Here is a 23,877-nt window from a genome sequence, read left to right as displayed (position 1 = left end):
GTTTAGGAGTCCATTGAGGACAAACATTGTGACACGAGATTTATATATATTAAGATATGATTATGTTACCTGTTAAATATTTAAGATTTTTTGCATCTTATTACATTATTATTCGATTTTATAATTGAGTTGACAATCAATTCGTTTGTACGTTTTAAATGTCTGTATATGAGTATGCGTTTGTCGTGTGCGTGTACACAATACACACCGACACATACACGTGTCGGTGTGTATTTGTGAAACTTGCTTATGAATGTCCATATTTTTTATACGATAAGTAATTACCGACATATCATATACTAAAACCTTCTCCGAAACACGCTGCATCTTATGATATAAGTATTCAGGTTTTAGTATTATTAAGGATCAGTAGTTTCAGTATTATTAAGGTTCAGTAGTTTCAGTATTATTAAGGTTCAGTAGTGTCAGTATTATTAAGGTTCAGTAGTTTTCGCAGTATAACCGATGAAAAAAACTAGGTCTAATAAATGGATTATTAGTATAGACATAGGGATATAACTATTTATTTCATCAGCCCAAAGTCCAGCGTGAGTAAAGTTTAGTAAGTTTTACTTCAAAAATGCCTGTTATTTAGTGGAAAATTTATATTTTTCATAAATTACTAAATTTAATGTGTTTCATTTTTATCAACAGTTAAATTGTTTTGAAGGACAACATTAATTCCTAGAATATAAATCAAATTTTTTGCACACCGAGGATGAACTAAACACAAAAAAAAACTTATATAGATTAAATATTTTTATCTATTTTTCTTAAAATTTATCTTAACTACTATGTAATTAGATGAATATTAAGCATTTCCAAGGTTTTTCAAATCATTAAAAATGGTATTATTTTTGGCAAACGACGTATACTACATTGTTTGTATTATTTCATCAAAACAATAAAAGTCACAGTATTTAATTTAAGTAGGTTTTTAATCGACTTCAAAAAGGTTATTCAATTCGACTGTATATATTTTTTATGTGTGTTCGCGGATAACTTCGTTGTTTATGAACCGATTTTGATAATTCTTTTTTTGTTGGATAGGAGATATCCCAAGGGTGGTACCATAATGAGAAAACCAGAATCTGATGATGGCAACCCAGAGAAATCGAGGGGAACCTTCTAAAATCATTATGGCGATTAGTGCGTTTGTTAATTTGTCTCGACTACTTATGTTATATTACTTGTCGATGTATTTGAAGTCGGTTTTTTTCGTTTGCTAGCGAACATAATTATTATTTTACGATTGCTAGAAATCTATGGATTTTGCTTGTTGCGCTGGCGGTTGGGGGTTCGATCCCTGCACGTGACAAACATTCGTATTGGCCATACAGGTGTTTGCCGTGGTCTGGGTGTATGTGCAGTCCTTGTGGATCTCCCCACCGTGCCTCGGAGAGCACGTTACGCCGTCGGTCCCGGTTGTTATCATCTACGCCTGATAGCGATCGTTACTCATAGTAGTGAATATATCCGCCAACCCGCATTGGAGCAGCGTGGTGGATTAAGCGCTTACCCTTCCCCTACATGGGGAAAGAGGCCTATGCCCAGTAGTGGGAAATTACAGGCTGAAGCGATTGCTAGAAATACAAAAATTATAAATGTTTGTCAGATATGATCTTATCACTACTAATACTATGTGAATGTAACTAACTAATGTACTAATGTGAATGTAAGTTTGTTTGTTACGCTTTCACGCGAAACTTAATCTACGCTACTTAATCTATCATCATGAAACTTTGTACACATATTTTTGGAGGCATTAGAAGTATTATAGGATACTTTTTATTAAAAAAATTCAATGCGAGCGTAGCTGCCAGTAAAAGCTTGTTTCTAATATATGTGCTAATGTATCCTTGTGGTTCTGTCCCCATTATTAACCAATACGAAGAAATTGGTCTCCCAACTAGCGAGACTTATTTTTCATGACATATTTAGTCAAAACATATGGCTGCTTTAACACGATAGCGGTTGTGTTTGGTCACTCATGACAAATGATTTTAAGTCATTCAGATGTTTTTCGTAAAATACACATGGTTTTCGAACACGAGATATCACAATTTATTACAATTGAACTGAAAGTGACGCTAACAGTCACATGTTCGATCCCCGCGCATGGTATATATTTGTATAGGCTATACAGATATTTATCATAGTTTATACGTGTGTTGTACGTCATTCCGTAACCCTGACATAGAATTCATATCCTACTTGTGGCCGTTGAAGAGAGATGGTTATTTATTCATTTCCGTATGTTAAAACAGGCAGTTCAGATTACTCGAAGAGTTTTGTCTTCAAGCATTGCTGAATCTTCGAAGTGAATACTCAAAGGAGCCTGCCAAACGCAGCCCAGCCTAACCGAATCCTCCTATCAGCTTCCTTCCCGAAGTTTCTTCGGCCGAGTTGAATAGTGTGGCTCAGGTAGACATAATCCTGAACAACTTCAAGAGAGATATCATCGATCGATACCGATCTCGGTATGGTTTGTTTGTTAAACATAACTCTATACTTGTACTCTTAAACGAAGTACTACTTTTGTCTTAATTCTTGTTTTAATACTAGCTATTGATTAAAAATGAATAGTTAAGTAATTAGTTAGTAAAAGTTTAAGAAAAAACCCGGATATATATTGTCTTTAAAAAAAACAGGTTATACGTTATTATAACTAACAAATTTTAGAAGCGTGAAATTTTATGTTTGGCTTTTGATTCCATAGAACATAAACAATTATTCAAGCGCGTGTAGTAATTCTCTATGGTACAATAAAAAATTAATTCGGATTACTGAAATCACCTAAAAATGGCTTGAAGACTATTTTTTTGCATGACAGTTTTATGAAACGTGATCGGGGACGAGCTCTCTGAGCAGTCTGGTAAGTCTAGCGCACAACAGATGAATCATAAATGTCGCACACAAAGAGGTCATAAGTTGTTGTAATGTAATGGTTACACGCTATTTTAGCGCTTTTTTATAAATATTATCAATTCTTACGCGAATCAACTCGCGGGCAACTGCTAGTTATACATATGCATATGTTTGCGATAATATATTGTATCCAATATTCCAGCTTAATATTTGTATGGTATTCCTGCGTGTATTACTGAAACGAAATTACTCCTGTAATTGTTAAGCAATTCAAGCAATAATATTTTTCGAGAGTTTTGTACCTCATAAAATGAAGTCTTTGAAAAAGCAATTCAAGTTATAGAAAAGAAATTTCACGAGATATAATTTCCTCTTGTGAAGTGTACTTTTGAAATTACTTACACTTACATTTTTTATTATGTCGAATCGAAAAATTAATTAAACTCTGATGATAAATGTGTGCGTAAAAAAGTAATAACATACCTATATATTATTACGCACACACACAGGGCCGTTGAGTGTCAGGCGCGAAAGAACGTATTACTGTAATCTTAAATGCCATCTGACATTAGTTATTTTATTTATTTGTTTTTGTCAATTATTAATATAAACAGATCGGTGTCAAATTATTTATGTACTAGCGGACCCGGCAGACGTTGTCTTGCCCGGAGATCAGCTACCGATTGAGATAAAACTACCCTATCTCCCAAGTTGGACCTATAACAATCGACGCTGCGCTACGCTTCAGCCTGTAATATCCCACTGCTGGGCATAGACCGAAGATGGGCAGCAGCGTCTTCGGTGGGACAAAGTCAGCCCTGCGGTTATCAACCCGCCTGCCCAGCGTAGTGACTATAGGCAACACACATGAGATCACGCCATTTTTGGTGCGAACTGTAGTTTATATCCCGTGTGGGAATTGTCTAGTACAGAACTTCGATAGGCTGAAGTGATGATGATGATGATGATGATGATGATGATGATGATGATGATGATGATGATGATGATGATGATGATGATGATCATGATGATGATGATGATGATGACGATGACGATGACGATGACGATGATGATGATGATGATGATAATGATAATGATAATGATGATGATAATGATGATGATGATAATGATAATGATAATGATGATGATGATGATGATGATGATGATGAGTGACATGGCATAGACTTCTTTCCCCGTGTAGGAGGAGGATCAGAAGTTAATCCACCACACTGCTACAATGCGGGTTGCCGGATAGATATATAACAAATGGAACTTAAAAAAAAATACAACAATACAACAGTTATACACCTCGCTCACAAAACTTCATGTATACAGATAGTTTTTTCACTCATTCATCCAAAAAAAGATCAAACTCAGGCTGTGCATCCAAAAGAGCGTTGAGTACAGTGAGAAGGCGGGGAATAGGCGAGTTCGCTCTCACGACAGCAAGTGCTGGAAGTACGGCAAACAGTTTATGTTTCTGGCACCGAAGGTAGTTTGGAAGGATTTGGGATAGCGAATCGACACAGCTCGCCACTACCCAGACAGACTTCTTCTGTCAAAAGTTAATAGTAAAAATATATATCTTTTTAATTTTTTTAATAATTTTTTTTCATAAAAACCTTACGTGGACTTTAAGGAACATACAAAAAATAAATTAGCCGAATTGGTCAAGCCATTCTCGAGTTATGCGCTTAGCAACATTCATTTTTATTTATATAGATATATTAAATTAATAGAACGGTCTCCTCCTGAGACGTGTAGATGCTTATTTGGTTAACTTTATGGATAACACTCAGCCACGTTTGATTAAACATCTTATCTCGTAAACCACGTTTAGCCGTAAGTTTCTCGTTATCTCAGGCATCAGATAATAAACATTAAGTCTTAGGAGCAATACACACGGAACGGATGACGATTTCATTATCAATCTATATGTATACTATATGTGCCTGTGTCACCGGTTATCAATAACGCTATCTGACGTATAATAGTATCCAACAGATAAAAAATAGTTTTAATAAAAAACGTTGCAATTTATTAGTATTCCTTCCTGTAACTCCTGCTGATAAAACCTTTCAATAATTTGTGTAGATGTGAATTTTTATCCGCAAATGAAATAAGTTTTACGTATATATCGTATGTAGCGTGGCGTAGTACGTACTATAGAGTTACAAACCGCTCAATGTAATAGCGGGAGGGTTCAGCGTTATGTTTTTATCCAGTTACTGGTTCTCCCATAAAGGGCTCCGGGGTATAAATTGCGATAGCCTTGTATACAAAGTCTAGAAATTAATAACATTTTAACATGAGCAATAAATAAATAAAGCGTATATATGCAACTTTGCTTAAATTTCGAAGAATCAAATTTAAGAAAATAAGAGTAAGAATTAGCTACTCGTACATTTTGAATTTAGAATATTATTGATGACGCGTTGGTGCAGCGGTCACAGCACTGGCTGATGCGCTAGCCGTTGCGGGTTCGATCCCCACTCACAACATAAATTTGTATTGGCCATATAGATGTATGTCGTGGTCTGGGCGCTTGTGGAGAAAATTTTACTGGGGGCCATTGAGTGTGAAGCATTTATTTATATATTATTATTGTTTATTTATTTACTACCACAAAATTATACCTACCATATTGATATTGTAGGTATTATTAAATTAAAAAACTAATGTTATTTGCTATTATAAAACAGTTATAATTTTTCGTTATTCAAAATTTATTAAAGTTAGACAAAACATCTGTTTCACTAACGAATTTACGGTTTTGTAACAAGTTTGAAAGTAAACATATTGCTAAGGTCTCGTATCCTCAAACACGTGCGAAGTCTTAAGAAAATCTTATTAAAGCCACAACTCCATCCTAACAACGCACGTAAAACTTTCTCTACAAAAATATAAGAGGTCATTCGTCCTTGCCAGTTCGTTCGAAAGTTAGTATAAATTGAAAACAATTTATATTTTACATTTTCATTACGTTTAACAGTTATAAAGTGTACTTTTAAGCGAAACGTTTGCGAAAATTTTTCAATTTTGTTTTAATTATAAAAACTGAAGTTTTTTATGAATTTATTTTATTATTTTAATAAATTTATTTTTAGATATTTGTAACAACAATTAAAGTAGGTATAGCAACAAATACATAAAGCGCCTAGGTATACACACAAAAATCATAAAGTGCCTTAAAATCTCTTTCATTTTATAATACGAAAAACTCACGTTATCAATTAAAAGTTAGTAAAAATGTATACTAGCGCTGATTAAAATATATAAGTTATTGATGATTACTCAAATATAATGCTCATTAATTTAATTAATATGCATTAATATGTATATATTAATACGTAAAACCAAAACTTTGCACTCCTTTTTACGAAAATTGCGCGGATGGAGGAGTATGAAATTTCGCACGCTTATAGTTTATATAGAAAAAGGTTGCAGAATGCTAATATATATATATATATATATATATATATATATATATATATATATATTTCTTTATTTTCTATATTATTGCTTTCACTAGCAAATGTGTAATCATCTATAGAATATGTATGTATTTACGTATGTATTGTAGTGAGTTTGTATATGTTTATGTATGTGAGTGTGTATTTTTGTATTTTGGTATGTATCTATACATGTATTTGTTATAGATTTATAAAATTTATTATCTTTTCTTTTTTTTACGTTTTTTTTTTTTTTTCTTGTTCTTAGTAAATCTTCTTGCACTGTTTGCCTCGCTATATTAAGAGGAAAGGGTACCGGGTCTTTCTCCATACAAACGTAGTCGACTGTTTTCTCCCTGGATAATGACACTAGATCAAATATTTTTGTGACATAGAACTCTTTGCTGCCATGACCATGCCCCTATGTTTTGATTTTTTTCATATTCTTATTATCATAGGAATTAGGAGACTTCAAAAACTCGAAATATTGCATAATTTTTTGTACATTTTCAGACACTCATTAAAAAAAATATATGCATATTTTCAAAAAAATGAAAACATAGGGGCATAGCCGAAGTCTTCTTTTATTTTCTAAAAAAAAAATTTTTAAAAAATTGCCATGTTTTGAGGAGAAAACAGTCGACTACGAAACACTGTTTTGGTCAAAAATTATATACCTAAAACGGTCTGAGCTGCAGTTGTCCCTTTCTTGCTTTTTGGGGGATAGGTCTGGGGGAGGGAAGGGTCAAAGCAATACGTATATACGCCAGCGAAGTGATGCCTCATAGTCGACAATTATATCGATACACTAGTGATGTTATTTTTAGTCGATATTTTCTAAAATTCGTATTAACAAAATTAAATAATTTCTCTTTTCATAACTACAATAAAACCGTATTTGTATATGCGGTTTTTATTGTAACACTGTGTAAACCTGGGCTAGCGAAGGGTTTCGCTAACAAATAACAATGATAATTATGGTAAATAACTGTGTTGTTTGTTTTTGGTATCAAAAGGGCTCAATACAAGGATTTCAAAAAAGTATATTATGATTATTATTACCGTAATACTAATAAAAAATACAATAAGAAAGTTTAAAAAATTAGGACTGCTCTTTCCCATGCCTATGCCAAGCAATCTGCGAGCCGCGCTTCTTCCTCGCCTCCTAGGCGAAAAACAACTTCGGGGTTTACTCTTTCCAATATATTTTTTTATCAATTTCGGAATACTTTGTAAAAAGCTATGAATGGTCAAACATAAATAAATATAGGTACGTAGCGACTTTAGACCCTCCTCTGTTTTTTTTCATCGGTAAAAAATTGCTTAGTTGTTTTCTTGACATTACTGAGGAGCAGATTATTAAATTTGGTCGAATCTATGTACCTATGCGATTCGTATTTGGACTTCGCAAATAGAATCATATTTCTCAATTGCGTAAAAAACTCAAGTGGCGCCACTAGCGTAGCATTCCTTGGAACCCCGGGAACCTTGGGACCCTGTATCAAAATTAGTGGGGGGGCAGGCAAATGATGGGTAAAGATTTCTCACAAAAAATGCTTGCATTGAATTAAAATAAATATTTATTGATTATAAATTATAACTTCCTCCTAGAATAGACAATAGTGAGTGTAGTCTGCTGTAGCTGTTCCTGTTCCATCGAAATCCTTAGGTAATTTTTTATCAGTTTTAGTTTTGAAAAACATCAAGTTAATACCTCCGGAAAATTGGATGCAAGGCTATTGAATTTTATCAGTAATAATTCCATGAGTTCTTTAATGGAATGAATGTTTTGAATTTCGGATTTTAAGCTAATTTAAAGAGCTTGTAGTTCCAAGCTGGAGAGTTATTAGCCTTGACCTGCAGCAATAGATGCGGGGGATCGTTCGCTTCAGCCTGTGAGGCCAATACTATTAGTGAATTCCTATGAATCTTCCGCATCTATATGGGGGATTCACAGGCGCATAACCTGAAGAAGAGATTCAACGCTGCCTCCAGGTCTTACAGGTAGTAAATCGCTAGGGCAAAGTTCAAACACAGCAGAATTGGCGAGAGACTATTGGGCTTTCCAAATGGAACCCATGCCTTTTGTTTCTTACAAAAGCTGTCGAAGGTAACTTTTTTTAGTCTACACTTCCATCATTGCGCGAACCTGAAGGCTCTCTGGCATATTATGCGAAAAAGTAAGCGAAATTCTTTGCACTCTTTTTGCGTCGAATTCAACTCTTGACGATGAGGGAAAAGCACCACCGAGCATTCCACGGTGCGAACACGCGATGCGTAATGTGCACTATAAGCAGTGTCGTTTGTCGTGTTCTGCATTATTTCGATGTCAAGAAATCTAGTGGTGCTAATTGTATCCACCAGTGGTTTGCAACCAATGTGCGAGCTTCGTGCGCAATGTTTCCGCGTACATTCAAAGTGTGGAATGACCTTGCTAAAATTTGGGGGTTTTAAAGCGTCTAGTGTCTACATCTTTTCTCTAAAGGCCATGGGCGACGGTAGCCGTTATAAATCAGATGGCTTCGTCTGCTTGTGTGCCCCATTCTTATATAAAAGAGATTAATTCATTGTTCATAATGATTAACTGAATCCCGAAATAAACGATACAGAATGTTATCAACAATTGGGGGCACGCTTGACTCGGATAAAAGGGGACTGCTTTTCAGACTTCAGTCATTTCTGAAGTTAAAACTCTATAGGTATGTATGACAGTTTTTTTATTCTTTTTTCCAGGAAGCACAAGATTAAGTGACATTGTGGATAGCATTTTACTAATTTTTGCTTACACACCTTAGGGGCCCTGTAAATAGGGGGCCCCGTATCATTGATACGGCTGATACGGCAGTAGTTACGCCCTGAGTGGCACCCAATTCCCTACTTCGGGAATACGTATATTCTCAACTTACTTTACTCTATTCTTTTTAATCCTGTTGTACCTGCTTATCTAAAACGACGATTTAAGTTTCTTAGTGATTCCAATGAACGCAGTTTTCGTTCTGAGGAAAGCTTACTTCTTGAATTTCCCTCTCACTCCTCTTTCGTTTATACTAAATCTTTCACTGTTCAAGCTTGTCGACTTAGGAATTCTATAGACGTGTAAAATCGGTTTCTATTTTTAACCCACTTCCAAAAAAGGAGGAAGCTCTCAATTTAACTGTATTTTTTATGTATGTTACTTCAGAACTTTTGACTGAGTGGACCGATTTCTACAAATTTTTTTTTTAATCGAAAGGTGGTGTGTGTCATTTGGTCTCACTTGAGTTTATTTGAGATCTAACAACAACTTTTCGAGTAATATAAATAATACGTTTTTACTTGACTATTTTCGTCGACCTACGTTGTATTATACCGCATAACTTTTTACTAGATGTACCGATTTTGATGATTTTTAATTTAATCGAAAGCTGATGTTTATCGTGTAGTCATATTTAAATTTCATCAAGATCTGATAAGAAATTTTTGAGTAATCTTTAATAACGCGTATTTACTTGACTATATTTTCGTCTACCTTTGTTGTATTACATGTCGATGTAATTGAAGTCGGCTTTTTTTCCTTTGCGTACAAGTCGAACTCGGTCCACCCAGTCAAAAGTTCTGAAGTAACATATATACAAAAAAAAAAGAAAAATACAGTCGAATTAAGAACCTCCTTCTTTTTTGGAAGTCGGTTAAAAATCAATCTGATACGTATTATTATTTTCTGTTGGTGTTCAATAAAGTGTATTGTTATGTTATGTCATTTTAATCAACCACTCTTTAAAAAAATTCAATCGATTACGTAATTTGCCTAACTAAAAAAACATAAATAAAATAATAATTGAAAAAGTCGCCTTCATGATTTTTGTAAGTGTACAGTACATAATGTTTGAAATTGGTGTAATTTATTTATTTTTTTTTTTTCAATTGACTTTCTAATAGTTGTTCTTCACGCAGGCGGCTTTTCTTGTTTTTTTTTTTTATTTATAATATTATTTTTAACCATTGTTATATCGCCGCAATTATATGTTAATTAATATATATAACCTATACCCATGTATTAATAACTGCGACAAACATGAGACATTACAAATTATATAGGTACTAAGGCAAACATTTTATACTGTGTATGTACTACATTACATATATATACTATACTTACACTTATACTATGTACTACATGTATACACTATAATTATGTATGTATTTCATTATCCATTCTTACACACACCTCAACCATGTAATTACATACCTAATTCATAAATAAAGTACCTAAGTATTTCGATAATTACCCACAAAAATATAGACATGTATCAAGTCACAAAGAGTATCCAATTCAAAATAATAAAACATAAATAATAAGTAGTTTACGAAATTCAATAATAGTAAGCCGAGTCACAGCAATACGATGCAGAACAAATTCAATAAAACAAGCCAAATTCAGAAAAATAGCACTATGCGCTATATGTACTCGTAGTCAATCACAAACGAAAGATGCGAATACTAAAATATCGTCAACAATTAATAGCTGGATAGCCGGCGCACACTAACAACACGACAGTCACACATAGAAAAAACGGGGCGGAGATGGCGCGGGGCGCGGTAGCGGCATGCAGCGCGACAGAAACATTTTATTCAAATACCTATTTTTGAAAAGTCTCTTCGGTACCCTTTCCTCTTAAACACTTACTCATGACCATGGGTTGACTGGAAGAAATCTCTTTCAGAGATAAGTCCACCTTTGCCATAAATATTATTCCTATGTTGTTTTTACATGTATTTTTTGAGTGCAATAAAGTATATAATAATATATTTTATAATATAAAAATACATTAAATCAATAAAAAAAAACATTATACACACCACCATGTATTTGACACACACGCATATCTACCCTATTGTTTATTATTAGGTATAGAAGTATAATCTTTGACAACAGAACCCTTAATATTATTTACTAGCTTTTACCCATGGCTTCGTTTGCATTATTTTTTTTTAGTAAAAAGTATCCTAAGCTACTTTTAATACCTTCAAGAATATGTGTAAAAAGTTTCATGATGATCGGTTAAGTAGTTTTCACGTTAAAGCGTAACAAACAAACTTAAATTCACATTTATAATATTAGTAGGGGTAGTAAATAAAATTAAATTTAAGAAATGATAAATATTTTAATCGATAATAGTTTTCAGTAGGTGATAGTAAAACACGATAAAATAAAATTCCACAATCACTGTATCAACGTCAGATCACTCGTCTGCATCATTAATATTCAATTTTCCCCAAGGAAAACTTAAAGGAATTTTATGTATCATCCCATCTCAACTTTAACCAAGTTAGCGTTACATCCTTTGTTCAGAAATACTAACAAAGGCACTAAGAGTACGTGAGGATCATACTTGGTTTTTATTTTAAAGAAACTGATATGTCGGAGTTTTAAACAGTGTTTTAAAAATGTGTCTAATAAAACTATTAAAAACTTAAAATGACGTACACTGACTTATAAACGAGAAATTAGTTAATATTGAATGAGTTTCTTACCGGGTTAAAGTAGTTCGTACAGAAGTTCGTACCGAACTAGATAAATCTTATAAACATATTATGTAATTCAATATAGGGTAAAGTAGCGATGATACCTTAATAAAATAAAAATAAAAAATAAAAAAAAACAAAAACCTCATTTTGATCGAAAGGTCTACTTATGTAGAGACATCAGAATTGGTAATAAAATTTTTGAAAAGTAAATAAGTAAAAAAACAAAATAAATTCATTATATAAAGTCTAGGTATCAATTAAGTAGCGATTTGATGGGCGTTGGTGTTAACTTCAGATATTGTCTTACAAAGGAGCTTTGATTAGCGCTATTAGACTCGTGTGACTTGATTTTCACCTTAAAACATCTTTGACTCACTTTTACTGGCTTTTAAAAAGAGTGGTCAGTAATTAGACACTTACGCGTGTAACAATATTGGAATAAATACTAAAAGTAAAATAAGTTAGAGGTATTACTAAATTATATATTCATAAAAAAAAAATATAGAACTTACAAAAAGGCACACAATACTTGTACGGCGAAAAAAGTTTACTGTATTCTACCGTCATTAAAATCCTGTATATGTGTTATTATAGTGAGATTTATGTAAGTGTGTTATTATTGTGAGATTTTATACTTTTCGTGTTATTAGTTTAAAAAAAAAAAACTTGAAATAGGTGCAAATCAAAAGAGAATAAAAAACTTTTATATCTACACTAGAATAATTTATTGGTGTATCATTTTAACTTAAGAAAAGGTTAGGCAACACTCACGTTAAAGCTCTGCTTGATACGCCCCCGTTTCCGGGTCGGAAGTCGTTGTGTGTGCCCTTCGTTTTATGCAAACACCTATTCAAGGGATGAAAAATTATGAAACCTGAGCGAGCATGTGAAAGTCAGGGATTTAGAATATTTTTAAGCAACTGTTTTCATTTTTCCTCCTTTTTTATCCACATAAAGCAAATGGCAATAACGTTATGTCATTTCGAAAATATGCACTTTGTATTTTTTACCATATATCAAATTATGTTTCTAAAGAAGTTCACTTCAAAAAATACCAATATAGGTCGGCTGTTACTATTAAACGCAGCCATTAAGTGGCCTATCTTAGGAAAAGACGAAGATGTTTATGTTGGATATAATTATTTATTTACTTCTGCAAAATTTACTATTACAACACATTTTCTGATGTCTTCCGATTTTTTAAATTAATTTTACATTTTTTTTCAACACATAAGTGTGAAGTAAAACAACATTATAAACATCGTGATGATTAATTAATTTGAAAGTAATCAAAGAATAGGTTTACATATCTCAAAAATTACTTACTATTGATATAATATTAAATATTTTAAACCGTGTATCTTTGATACTTATAGCAAAAGGGAGATGTTTAAATTACTATTAATTATTAAATGGCCAGTAATAGAATTTATCTGTAAAACGTTTTTCCCATAAATATATATATTATTCAGTTTTATATGACAAAAGTAAAATAAAAAAAATGGAACCTACCTTAGGTAATTAAAGTTTGTTTTGACAATTAACAACAAATACTATCCTTATCAGTGCATTCGACGTTGAAACAGCTTATTGGAAGTGGAGCGTTTGCGTCCGGAACTGATAATTACGCTATACGTGACTTTTGAATATTTCTAAAGTCACGGAAATGCATTTATATTTAAACGGGTACGGTTTACACAAATATTTAGTATTTTATTATTTGTGTCAGTATTTGTGCTGGTTTCTTTCAAAATGTCGAACAATATTTACGTTTTGATTTTAGCTTCGTTGCTCTGCTATGTAAGTTTTATTTTTAAGCTCTCATTTTCTTAAGTAATGTCATGTTTTACAAATTACAGTAAATACACTTTCTTTGTATTTTTTTTTATGTCTCTTTACCGTATTTCGGAGAGTAGATAAAGGCGTTTGTCCTAATTCTTGTCACGGAATGATAATGAGAGTTTACGTAGAATTGGTGACTCCTATAATGGTAGATAATTACCTCAATTCATAGTGAAGTATAGTAGTGTAGTAGAACAAACTTTGACCATTTGCTTAAATTGTAAAGATAGGCTCGACAAAAGATAGGCAGTTGATGTTGAGCACACCCAGCAATGGTATGCTTAGTGGCTGATTTAGTCACTAGTATTTTTATTTTCTCTTTAAAAACCTAAATGATTTCAATAACAGCCTTTATAACCAATACCATACCGAGGGGCAGGTACGAAACTATTAGGGTTATCATAATTTGATAACCTATAATTTGATAACATATAATTAGATAACTGATATATATATATATATATATATATATATATATATATATATATATATATATATATATATATATATATATATTAAGAAACCTTGCCAGTAATTATCAGTGGCCGGGAGATAGCTTATTGCTAATTTTAGAAGACAAACTTTGAAATTGATTGACTATGTGGACAAGAGATTGATTTAGTTTTTTGGTCATCAACAAAACGTAGTAGCTTAGTTTATAGTTTACGTAGTTCGGTTTCTTCTTTAAAAATGATATTAGTAGATCTATAGATATTTTTAGTTATTTAGATTATTTTAAATAGTAATAATACACAAATCCTGTATTTACATAATAACTGAGGTAGACCACAATAGGAAATATCGTGCTCAATATTTGCAGCAGCCTGACTAGGGAAGTACCGCGAAGTTACAATACGCTTCAGTCTGTAATATCCCATTACTGGGCATAGGCCTTTTTCCCCACGTAGGAGAAGGATCAAAGCTTAATCCACCACGCTGCTCCAATGCGGGTTGGCAGATATATTCCCTACTATGAGTAACGATCGCTATCAGGTGTACATTATAACAACCGGGACTGACGGCTTATGTGCTCTCCGAGGCACGGTGGGGAGACCCATAAGGACTGCACGAACACCCAGACCAAGGCAAATACCTGTATGGCCAATACAAATGTTTGTCATGTGCGGGAATCGAACCCGCAACCGCCAGCGCAACACGTAGAATCCATGGCTGTAACCGTTGCGCCAACGCGGCGTCAAGTCGAAGTTACAATAGATCACAGCTAAATATGCTTTATGCTTTCAAGCAGTGTTATGTTCTTGTGGTGAGTAAGGTGACCAGAGTTCATGGGGGAGATTGAAAAAACACGATTAGTTTGAAGACACAGATGGTCAATCAATTTTATTTATATGTATAGAAGAGTCTCTTTAGAAGCAATTTTGAGATATTTGTTAACCTAATATTCCATTTAGCATAGTATTATTGACATTAAATTTGTTTGTTTTTTTAAGTTTGATAAACATATCAGTATCAAAGAAAGTGCTGAAACACTAAAACACAAGTTAAGATAAGCATAAGTTAAATTTTTATAAACTAAAATCCTTTTTCAACAGGTACATTGTTTGCCTCTGGAAACTGAAAGCAAAACAGAATCAGAGGATGCACTTCACTTATTCGTGAACAACTCAACTAAGAATGTCAACTATCACATATCGTCAGTAGCGTCTGAACTTGAAGACGTCGATGGAGAAATCGCTAAAGCACTGGACACTATATTACCTTACATCAATTTTTGGGTGAGATTATCGATTTAACTATTTATTGTTCACTCGCTGTAGTTCAATAATTTTGCATTAATTGAACATCATTTGTCTTGTCATCATCGTCGTCACTTGTTGGATACTTCATTAGCAAATCAAAATAAATACTATATTACAATAGATTATACGTTTGTCTGAAGGTTCTGAAAATTGTGACAATAGAATACTATACACAAAATATTGTGAGATACGATAAGCCACGTCGTGTCTTCAACTTAAACTATTATCTTAATTCTGTACGTTACTACTTACTAGTCCTTGTCTAAATCCCTACCTTGTAACATTAGTCTTGAAATGTTATTATCGAAAATGTTGTTAATGGCATTCACTTAAACTAAGAAAAGTAAATATAGTTTAATAACAACCATACGTATAGAAATACAAGCATAAACGCACACACGCATGTTACACATTAAAAAAAAAACACTTATCAATAAATGTAAATGTATCACATGAACGCAATTTATCAATATCTTATACTTTATTCATTCTAACGTCGACATTAGTTTGCGAGTATAATTATAGCTATATAAAAAGCTAATTGAAGTTTGCTATTACGACATTTGTTCATGTTATATTTTAATATCTGTAAAAAGATTATAATTATAAAAACGTACGTTGTTTATTTATTTATTCTAGGCTAAGAAAAATAGTGTTATTTTGTTGTACTGCCTGAAGATGGGTTTCTTATGAATAACGGAAGGTGCAACAGCTTATAACGCCATGTTAGAAAAGTGAATTTATACTGTCTTATCTTTTTTTCAGTTTGAGGTTCTTTCGGGACAGTCTGGTGAATCATCTCCAAATGGTGATGAGTGTTTGAACGACATGATTATCCAACTTGTACCTGACAATAGTGCCTCTTCTGTCGCTGCTTAGTAACAAGGTGAAAAATGCACTGATAATGGGGCGCTGGGTGCAGTAACTACAACATCATACTGTTTTGTATAGGGGCCAATGTACATAACATTGCTTTCCTCATTACTTAAATGTATTATTATTTTATGTGTGAATTATGGATGGATTAGACTAAGAAAACTACTGAAATATCACTAAAATTGTGTTGCATAGTTTAAAATAGTTATGCTAAACGCGAGTAAAATGTTATTACAAAATTGTCTATATGGAAGTTCTTTGAGATTACAGATTATTATATTTAAATATACTTTTCATTTGTCACTGGCATTTAATGAAATTCCTATTATTTATTTTTACTGTTATATGTAAAAGTGTAACACATTATATAAAATATATCATACATTTTTTACACAATTATTTTCTTATTACCTTGCTACATTAAATAAATTTGTCTGAAAGACGATAGCGATTATTTCTTCAGATTTCAAAGAAAATTTAAAGGGTAAATAAATAAAAATTGTTCACGAACAGGGTCGACTAAGCCCATTTACAAACTGTTTTCAAGTAAAATGTATTTTTGGCTTGTCAAATTAACTAAATATTCAAAATTGCTAATTATTTCGATACAAAAACGACTAACTTAGAATTGTTTTCATTAAAAAAAACCACTATCGAAGCGGGGTACTTTGTTAGTTCGAAAGTTTACTGAACATTATACCTACTAGGCATATAATATGTGATATAATTATAATATCATACACGCTTCTTACTCTCGTTTTGATAATATTAATGTGAAATAACCATGACAGTTTATCGATTTTATCGAATTTGACAAACTAGAAACACGTAATAAAAGTAAATAACACAAATGACAGTAAACCTTAATCAAAAAGTACTTCTATATAAAAACGCAACACAGTTGTCTATGATATACCTAATATTGTGCTTACTTAAAATAACACAAACGAATTACGGCATAATATAAAATAACACAAACGAGTATTTATGCATTCCTATGTGAACAACCAAAGTACAGGATTTATACATATTACGTAAATAGTTTACCTTTTTCTTGATTTGTTTACAATATAAATATATAATTTTTATTCTGTAATTTATGAGTTTCAATTTGCTCGTAAATAAGAAAGGATAACTACATATTATTATTACTCAAATGACTGATAGGTTTGTCTAGAAAATGTTAAAATGTTTTTTAAAAATGCGCTTCATTCATTTCACAAAGTGTAAGTGTATAAATAATACTATTTTACTTTTTTATAATGTAATTTTTTTAAATCTATCTCGAATAAAAAAGCCATAATTTTTTTTTTCATTTTAATATTCTCTCTAAAATGCAGCTGTGTCCATCAAACCTGACATTCTAAAAGTTTTCATTTTTCCTCTATAAAAATTCTTTTATCAATAGAGAAACTTATGTATGTTGAGAACATACGTACATTTTTGTATTCCGGAATATTAAGTAGTTAGTAGTATATTTAAATTTAGTATATAATTAAAAAAGATAAGTGACTCGAATGAAACTAGTTAAAAAGCGAGTTGAGTACAATTTCCGATTCATATAATTTATACAATTCTTTTAATTGTCTATACTTGTAAAATTGTCAATATAAAAAACCCCAGTTCTTTAAAGGAAGTTCTAATAATTGATGTATATACATTTATTTTTAAAAACCGAGATAGTTTTTTTTTTGATAATTGTTTGGAACTATTTCAATAGACGTATGTTGTTATTATAATTCTTAGACGCGGATTTGTAAAAAAAAAAAAAAAAAAATTAAATAAATTTAATTTGGTGGAGTCGTTAGTCGTGGCTGTAAATGAGGCCGAGGAAAAACATATTAAGCCCCTCTTCGGCCTCGTCGGAGATGAACTTAATACAATTTCCAAAGTGGTGAGAGAGAAGTTTATAACTAAATTTCATTTGATATCCTTGGGTTAACGTTAAATGAAATACCTAACGTAAACGTCTTACGTTATTTCAACTTTTAAACCTCTTTCAACAAGTTCCTCACTGTAATATAAAGTACCCACATGTCAATGACCCAATTTTTGCAACATCTATGAAATTATGATAATCAAGAAGAACTCTCAATATAAGTTTTAAGATAAACGTATATCTCAGAAATTATTCCTAAACATTCATATCTTTGAGTAGAACAGTTTCTACTGCTTTCACTGAGTAAGAACATATGAAAATTTATTTGCCATGTTCACGTCATCCATTGATTTAATATATTTTTTTAATTATTTTATTATTAATATGTTTATTTATTCTTAATGCCGTAACCACGCAGCAACACACCCCCCTCTCTTCCCGTGGGTGTCGGAAGAGGCGACTATGGGATAACACAGTTCCACTACTTACTTGGAACTTAAAAAGCCGACCGATGGCGGGATAACCATCCAACTGCTTGCTTTGAAATACACAGGTCAAAGACGGCAGCGTCTTTGGTGCGACAAAGCCAGCCCTGCGGTCGCCAACCCGCCTACGTGGTGACTATGGGCAAAACACATGAGTTCACTCGATTTTTGGCGCGAACTTGTGGAGGCCTATGTCCAGCAGTAGGCTGTAATAGGCTGAAATGATGATGATGCTAATGTTTAATTAATCCCGCACACATATAATCGCCTTATGGGGATCGATTGGGTTTTTCTACTCTTTCACACAAAAATAACTCAAGCGATTATTATAAAACTTATTATATATATAGAAGGAAATTTAGAATAATAATACATACAAGTAAATTACTTTCTGAACAAACACAGAAATAGGAAATTTTCGGAATGAACAGCTAGACTCAATTGTTACAATCAATATAATTAGGTATCTAATTAAAATGTTATACTTTGTTAATGTCTATTTATTTCCAGTTGTAATTGGGACGCAATCAAATCCAAAGCAAAATGAACGACAAATGTAATGATAATAAAACAAGTGTATTTTAGCGGAGTGACAAAACGAATACTATTAAAACAACTGATAAACAATGAATACGTGATTCCGGACTGTACGTGCTCATGACATCGTTCGCAATACGAAATAACTGTTAAAATAATTCCGAGATAAATAAAAGATGTTATGAATGAAAATATTGTTTATATATTTTATTTTTAACTGCTATTAAATATATATTTGAAAGATTTTAAGTGTAATGCTTTTTAACCGACGAAAAAACGGAGGAGGTTCTCAAGTCGACGCGTATATATTTTTTATATGTATGACTACGCATAACTTTTTACAGAGTAGTCAGATTTTGATAATTCTTTTTTTATTGGAAACCCCTAAGTTGGTCCCATATAATTTTGAAAAATAAAAATTCAAACCTAAGGATAGGCGTTATTAGATTCTCCTGAATATCTTTTTCGCATTCGAGCAGCATTTTTGTAGGCCTGCCCATGTTGGTATATAAGGCTGTTTTTTTTTAATTTTTATATTATACAACAAATAATGGTTAAAGAAGTATTATATGAAAGTTAATAGCTTAAGTAAGGTAGGTAGATATTTTAAAAGTAATCAAAAATGAAGCATGTAGTTATTAGAGGATTATAGACACAAAAAAAAACATTTTTTATTTTTTAATTCAAAATGTGAATCTTTTTTGTCAAACTATTTTGAGACAGTTTTAAAGTCAAATTTTAGTTGTTCATAAATTTAATAACAAGAAAAAAATTTAAAACTAAAACCCGATCATGTCGGATAAAAATTGTCTTTTTTAAATTTAAGTTGATGCAATATTATATAATATTATCTAATAATCTAATATAAGAACAAAAGTGTGGACAAGATTGGTCGGTTGAAGGCCAAATATTTTTCGGTACAACTTTTTGTGATAGTTTATTATTAACCGTCTTAAAAGCATTGTACTGAAAGCATAATACTGAGACTGATAACTGAGGTAGGGCACAGCAGGAATTTCCTGCTCAAAATATGGAGCAGCCCGACTGGGGTAGTACCTCGACCTTACAGAAGACCACAGCTAAATAATACTGTTTTCAAGCAGTATTGTATTGCTGTTGGTGAGTAAGGTGACCAGAGCTCCTGGGGGGGATTGGGATTGGGTCGGCAACGCGCTTTCGATGCTTCTGGTATTGTAGGCGTCTATAAGCTACGGTAATCTCTTACCATCAGGTGAGCCGTACGCTTGTTTGCCGAACTAGCGATATAAAAAAAAAAATGCTCGTATACTGTAACTATTTTACTTAAATTGATAATTCTACTTATCTGGCCAACGTACTTTGTCATCATATTATGGTATACTCTGTTTGTAAAAAGTATTTATAGAAAATAATTTTAGCCTTTACCATTCCACGTTTTTCCACCTTTGATATAATAATTTAAGAAAACAATTCGCATTATTCAAATGTAATGTAAAAAAACCAACAAAGATAAAAATAATTCTAGTAATTACAAACACAATGAGTCGTTTAAGTTGTTATTAAAATACTTTATCTTTAAGGCGAACCCAAACATACCAAATATATCATTAAGACGTAGTTTGTGAACAAACATCTTAAAGAGATTCCTTTGTAAACTATTTCTCCACTAAAAGTTTTTTTTTTAATTTGAAATACCGAAAACTGGCCAGCATATAAATTGGTTTTCACTATTTATCGAAACCATTTATTTTTTGTAATTAAATTACAGAGAGTTTTTGTATTATCATTATAAAATTAAAATATTTTTTTATTACGTATCTGGAGTTGTTTGGTTATCAGAAATTAATTATAACAACACGAAATTACTAGGAAGTCAAAAGTTAAATAAAAAAAAAAATAACAAATTATAAATAAAATGCATTGATTTTGATTTTAATTTAAAATATCGTAGTCGTTTACCACACTGTGTTAGTCATTTTGAGTTCTCAATATTTTGACGCAATTGCAATACCTTGATTACAGTTGTTGTAGTAGTACTCAAAATTGTACCATGACAGTTTAAAAACCTACATTTAATTTTAGTAATGACTTTCAGTGTACGTATACCTTAGCTTCTCTATCACATAAATAATCTTTCATTGAATATATACTCGTATGAACATTGTTACACTTATGTTGGTTGACGCGTGGCGCTGTTTGTATATATTTATTATGTAAATTTTATTTGTATGACATTAATGCAACATTTGTCAGCGGAGCAATTGTAATATTATTGTTGCATATATTTTGCGTTAGTTTTGTTTTACTATAGATTCTCTTATTTTACTTTAAAAACAACATCGTGCTCGAATGAATATTTTTGTACAATCACACATTTATCTATAGTTATATAGCCACGCTAACAAAGTTACTCTATCTATACAAGCTTGTCTTATATATTCCTTGTCACGGATTTAGATTTTAACAATTAAATTTCATTAGCGTTAACTACAAAAACTTTGATTGAATAAACTGAAAATCAATATAGTGTGATTACATAATATGTATTCAGACCAAATACTACATGATGATTTTATACCAGTAAGATTTTAAAGTATATTTTTAAAATTCGTTTATCAATCGCGAAGCAAATAAATATTTTGAAACCATGACAAACCAAACGGTTTCGTCCTAAACAAATACTATAGGCTGAAGATGCACAGCAGGCGCTTGGGTCGACTGTGCTCTATCGCTAGATCACGACGGCTTATGATATTAAGGAGGTCATTTACAAATATTGCGGTTCGAAGATAACAAGGAATGGTAGGAAATTTATTACTTGGAAGAGTTAAATGGAGACTTGATATGGCTTTAAATAAAATTTACAGATTAAATGTTAGAAAATTAAATGAATATACAAGAATTAAACTTTATTTGTGTTCTAATGATCTATAAAATTTATACGTGCAAACTACACGAGTGCATAAAATGCATACATTATTATACGATTATTACGATTATTTTCATTGTTACATTACTCAATATTGTATAGCAATTTTCAGACATTTCACTGCTTAAAAAGGACAACCAAAAAGACTTTCCTATAATGATAACAGTTTTTATAGGATAATAATAACATTTTAAAATATATAGAATGTCATGTGCTTAAGTAAATGATTGTTTGTGTGTTCTTGTAGTGCTTTATATGGCCTGCTTGACCTGCACATTATATGTACAGATGAAAAATAAATGTTTCATGATTTACGTTTGAACTAATCGGATATAAGTTTGGCTTCGGAAATCTAATCGTTGACATAGTATACAATATTAGTTGTTGATGAAACAGAGGCTAGTTCATGTTATATTAGGGCTTAGTCATATCACCGCTGGACTGCACGTTTGCAGTATTGTAATGCAACGTCACAAGAGTACACCACGCGACGTGATTTAACGGATAGCGGTAATTCGTCGCTTTGAATCTGCAATCATTAATGATGGTATAAATATTATTATTAAAAACTAACTCGTATTAGTTTTGCAAATCTTACATTTTAGTTTCGTTTTCCCGACTGCTATGATGTTCAGTTGTACTTATTATAAGTTTCATTTTTAACTATTGTTGTATACATGTAAATATAAAGTCTGAGTGTTAAGACTGTTGTAATAAAATTCTCAATTAGAAATGGTATTGTGGTATATTTTTCTTTATATTTTTAAATCAAGTAAAGATTCAAAGAAACTTATTAGAAATAATTATAATAACCAAACTGTTAATGGCGAATAGTTTTTAAACGATAAAATATAAAAGAAAGTAACGGTTGTCAGAGCATATTTCACCGACATCTCTGCCAGTGAACGTTGGGACGATCGAAGGAGATTTACGTGTTTATTTTGAAAACGATTCGCGTCCATTTCACTTCGCCCTATGTGGATAGTGGAATTTATCACGCAATTTTCTTTTTCGAACACATTCATCGTTTTGAATAAAATTTTTTTTTGTCAAAAAATTTCGTTCTCATCATTTTTCTGGTAAGTATTTAGCTTATTATTCTATTTTTGGTTTCATTGTATAAAACTTTTGCTACTAAACTAACATTTACAGTACTTTCCTCTGAGAATAATAGTAATTATTTAATAATAAATGCAAATCAGCTAGCGTTTTTTAAAATTTACGTAATTTATATGAAGTACCAAAAGTACAAGAAAATATATAGTAAAAACAACAATACTTACACATAAGTATATAAAATAAATAATTGTGTTTGCTCGCAAACAAAAAAAAAACCGACTTCAATTACATCGACGAGTAATACAAAGTAGATCGACGAAAAAATACTCAAGTAACTGCGCGTTATCAAAGATTACTCAAAAAGTAGTTATCAGATCTCAATGAAATTTATATGTGACCACATGACAAACATCAGCTTTCGATTAAATTAAAAATTATTAAAATCGGTACACCCAGTAAAAAGTTATTGCGGATTTTCAAAAATTTCCATCATTTTCTCTGGGATCCCATCATCAGATCCTGGTTTCCTTATCATGATACCAAACTAGGGATATCTCCTTTCCAACAAAAAAAGAATTATCAAAATCGGTACATCCAGTAGAAAGTTATGCGGTATAATACAACGTAGGTCGACGAAAAAAGCGTCAAGTAAAAACGCATTATTAGATATAGCTCAAAAAGTAGTTGTTAGATCTCAAATAAA

General features: G+C 31.7%; 1 protein-coding gene and 1 long non-coding RNA gene across 3 annotated transcripts in view; one reads left to right on the top strand and one right to left on the bottom strand.

Annotated features, from left to right (window-relative positions):
- The window catches only part of LOC123657608 (suppressor of lurcher protein 1), a 252,203-nt gene that overhangs the window by 93,770 nt on the left and 134,556 nt on the right, over window positions 1-23,877 (bottom strand). The gene's annotated exons all lie outside the window — the stretch shown is intronic.
- LOC123657769 lies at window positions 15,230-19,399 on the top strand. 2 transcript variants are annotated; one of them, XR_006743762.1, is made up of 3 exons: window positions 15,230-15,406; window positions 16,196-16,316; window positions 19,181-19,399. It is a non-coding gene; the product is annotated as an uncharacterized LOC123657769 (long non-coding RNA). The 2 variants fall into 2 exon arrangements; XR_006743763.1 differs by lacking the exons at window positions 15,230-15,406; window positions 16,196-16,316 and adding an exon at window positions 17,394-17,532.

The sequence above is a fragment of the Melitaea cinxia genome, chromosome 11 (genome assembly GCF_905220565.1).
Source record: "Melitaea cinxia chromosome 11, ilMelCinx1.1, whole genome shotgun sequence".
Lineage (NCBI taxonomy): Eukaryota > Metazoa > Arthropoda > Insecta > Lepidoptera > Nymphalidae > Melitaea > Melitaea cinxia.
The sequence above is the reverse complement of the archived record's forward strand: the minus strand, read 5'-3'. Positions and strand labels throughout refer to the sequence as shown.